Raw genomic sequence first — 4,117 nt, forward strand, 5'->3', positions numbered from 1 at the left:
TTCCCGTAATTATTCTATTGTACATATTACTTCATTCTTGTAGCTAGTGTTGAAAAGCTGATTACTAAGCAGGTAACAAATTTACATAAGTGTCACGACACTTGTTTTTGTTTCCTTTTCTGTTTTATAAAACATGTATTTCGATGTATTGTCGAACAAAATTTGAATAAAACAAAGTTTAAACCAAGTCCTTTTTACACCGTAAGTTCAGACAATATTCAAGTGAAATCGAACAATGTTTAAATTTTGAGCAATCAGAAGTCCTTTTACGGCAGCCATTATGTCTAATCAGAAAACGGAGGCCGTTATAGATTGTGTAGTACCAGTAAATAATCTAACAGATAATGTACCGAGTTGTAGTGACATCGTACAGTTTTGGTCGATCACAAGGCAGAACAGGGCAGCAAAATCCGTAAGTCCCGTTTCTATATGTTGGACTTAATAAGAAGAAATGCGTCAAAAGAAATAATACAAAACTCGTTTGGGAGACTTATCAAAAGAATCGCAGCATGACAAAGTAGTTATACTACTTAGAAATGCAATGTATGATGACATTTTTGGATTCGTACACTGCCCAGGCCTCAAACTCGCGATTTCTAGAACCAAATCGCATAGCTGATACATATCAGCGTTTAATGTTGATTGGTTAATACATGGTATCCCGATAATCTCTTCATAACCATAGTAACAAATCATCTCAGATAAGAACCTGGATGACAATGTATTGTTATATATATATATGTATACCAACCGTCAATAATGGTGCATTCACTATAGTGCAATTAAGACAGGTGAAAACACTTCGGATCAATATTAACTAGTGGATATGATATAGTGTTTCGATAATTGGATACGTAGTACAGAAACTTAATTTACAAAGGAAGACAATAGTTGACCCATTCACTGAACCAAATCGCCTAGCCGAGAATTATCAGACGATCCGACCAATATATTACGGAAGAGCATGAGGACCACTAAGCAAAGGAATATATTTACAAGAAATTAAATTCATAGAGCTATGAACGCAATTCGATCAGTATCATCTTGAAGCTACTCTTTCCGCCTCGATTAACATAACACGACTGTTGGAATCAAACATTTGGGTGACGTAAGGTTGTTCCAGGAATCGTGTTTGCGCTGACGACGCAGATACTTCAATATCGAAAATATAAGGGAATATCTCTCTTTAGGTCAATAAAAACTAAATATTAAGAACGTATATATATAATTTTATCTCAGTTTCCATGCCAGTATCAACGCAACTCGGTTGCTTACATATTAACCATGACTTCATGGAATTATATAACCGATTTGCGTCCTTATCGGCATGAAATTTGAAAAGCAAATGCCGTTCAATTCTGACATATTTCGTTTTTCGGTGTTACTGACTCGAATCCTGACGGAATGAGACGCAAAGTAGAGATAATAACTCGAAATCCAAATTTTAAATTAATACAGGAGGGTTTTCTTGTTTTCAAATTGTTGCTACCGAGCAAAATTTGAACTTATTTTTTGTCATTTGTCACGATTGGTACCATCCTCAATATAAACAGAACCGGATTACAGAATAAACCGGATACGCAATAGTTTCATTTATTTAGTTAAAAGACTTTTGTAGTTTTATACACAGATCCGGATTAGATAGTCTGGCTTAAACAAAGTCCACGGAACGTTATTACTTTCAATTAAGTTGAAATCGAAATTTAGAGGAAGTCGAAATGTCGTGTCATTATCTTGAAAGTTTTTTAGGTCACCTGAGACAAAGTAACAAGTGACCTAGCGATAGCCTTTTGTCCGTTGTCGTCCGTCGTACATTTTCGACTTCTTCTCCAAAACCCCTGAACCAATTTCAATGAAATTTTGCAGGGACCTTCCATGGACAAAGGTCAACAAAAACAGTGGCCGGTTTAGTCCCAAGCCCCCAGGAGCCTGAGAGGCAGGGCCAAAAAGGGTCAAATTGTCTAAAATTTCAAAAATCTTCTTCTCAAGACCCAGATATGGTAAAATCAAATCCTCTTCATAGATGGAAGGGTCTTAAGGTGCTTTACCAAAAGTGTGATTTTCCTGACCCTGGGGTCTCATGTTTCCCCCTGGGGAGGGGGTAAACTTTACTATAGTTTATATAGGGAAATCACATTTTGGACCAACATTTGTTTAATTTTCATTGGAAGTAATTCAATTTTGGGTTAACATTATCAGTATAAGGTAGCAGTTTGAAAATAAGTACATATGAGCCCTGACTGACCCCCAGGGGCTGATGGGTGAGGCCAAAAAGGGTCGAATTTACTGAATTTTCAAAAATCTTCTTCTCAAGACCCTAATCGAAATTTAGAGGAAGTCGAAATGTCGTGTCATTATCTTGAAAGTTTTTTAGGTCACCTGAGACAAAGTAACAAGTGACCTAGCGATAGCCTTTTTTCCGTTGTCGTCCGTCGTACATTTTCGACTTCTTCTCCAAAACCCCTGAACCAATTTTAATGAAATTTTGCAGGGACCTTCCATGGACAAAGGTCAACAAAAACAGTGGCCGGTTTAGTCCCAAGCCCCCAGGAGCCTGAGAGGCAGGGCCAAAAAGGGACAAATTGTCTAAAATTTCAAAAATCTTCTTCTCAAGACCCGGATATGGTAGAATCAAATACTCTTCATATATCGAAGGGTCTTAAGGGTGCTTTACCGAAATTATGAATTTCATGACCCTGGGGTCTTACGTTTCCCGCTGGGGAGGGGGTAAACTTTACTAACGTTTATATAGGGAAATCACATTTTGGACCAACATTTGTTTAATTTTCATTGGAAGTAATTCAATTTTGGGTTAGCATTATCAGTATAAGGTAGCAGTTTGATAATAAGCACATATGAGCCCTGACTGACCCCAAGGGGCTGATGGGTGAGGCCAAAAAGGGTCGAATTGACTGAAATTTCAAAAATCTTCTTCTCAAGACCCGGATATGGTAGAATCAAATACTCTTCATATATGGAAGGGTCTTAAGGGTGCTTTACCGAAATTGTGAATTTCATGACCCTGGGGTCTTACGTTTCCCGCTGGGGAGGGGGTAAACTTTACTAAAGTTTATATAGGGAAATCACATTTTGGACCAACATTTGTTTAATTTTCATTGGAAGTAATTCAATTTTGGGTTAGCATTATCAGTATAAGGTAGCAGTTTGAAAATAAGCACATATGAGCCCTGACTGACCCCGAGGGGCTGATGGGTGAGGCCAAAAAGGGTCGAATTTACTGAATTTTCAAAAATCTTCTTCTCAAGACCCTAATCGAAATTTAGAGGAAGTCGAAATGTCGTGTCATTATCTTGAAAGTTTTTTAGGTCACCTGAGACAAAGTAACAAGTGACCTAGCGATAGCCTTTTTTCCGTTGTCGTCCGTCGTACATTTTCGACTTCTTCTCCAAAACCCCTGAACCAATTTAAATGAAATTTTGCAGGGACCTTCCATGGACAAAGGGAAACAAAAACAGTGGCCGGTTTAGTCCCAAGCCCCCAGGAGCCTGAGAGGCAGGGCCAAAAAGGGTCAAATTGTCTAAAATTTCAAAAATCTTCTTCTCAAGACCCGGATATGGTAGAATCAAATACTCTTCATATATCGAAGGGTCTTAAGGGTGCTTTACCGAAATTATGAATTTCATGACCCTGGGGTCTTACGTTTCCCGCTGGGGAGGGGGTAAACTTTACTAACGTTTATATAGGGAAATCACATTTTGGACCAACATTTGTTTAATTTCCATTGGAAGTAATTCAATTTTGGGTTAGCATTATCAGTATAAGGTAGCAGTTTGAGAATAAGCACATATGAGCCCTGACTGACCCCGAGGGGCTGATGGGTGAGGCCAAAAAGGGTCGAATTTACTGAATTTTCAAAAATCTTCTTCTCAAGACCCTAATCGAAATTTAGAGGAAGTCGAAATGTCGTGTCATTATCTTGAAAGTTTTTTAGGTCACCTGAGACAAAGTAACAAGTGACCTAGCGATAGCCTTTTTTCCGTTGTCGTCCGTCGTACATTTTCGACTTCTTCTCCAAAACCCCTGAACCAATTTCAATGAAATTTTGCAGGGACCTTCCATGGACAAAGGTCAACAAAAACAGTGGCCGGTTTAGTCC

The sequence above is a fragment of the Mizuhopecten yessoensis genome, unplaced genomic scaffold, assembly GCF_002113885.1.
Source record: "Mizuhopecten yessoensis strain PY_sf001 unplaced genomic scaffold, ASM211388v2 scaffold6261, whole genome shotgun sequence".
NCBI lineage: Eukaryota > Metazoa > Mollusca > Bivalvia > Pectinida > Pectinidae > Mizuhopecten > Mizuhopecten yessoensis.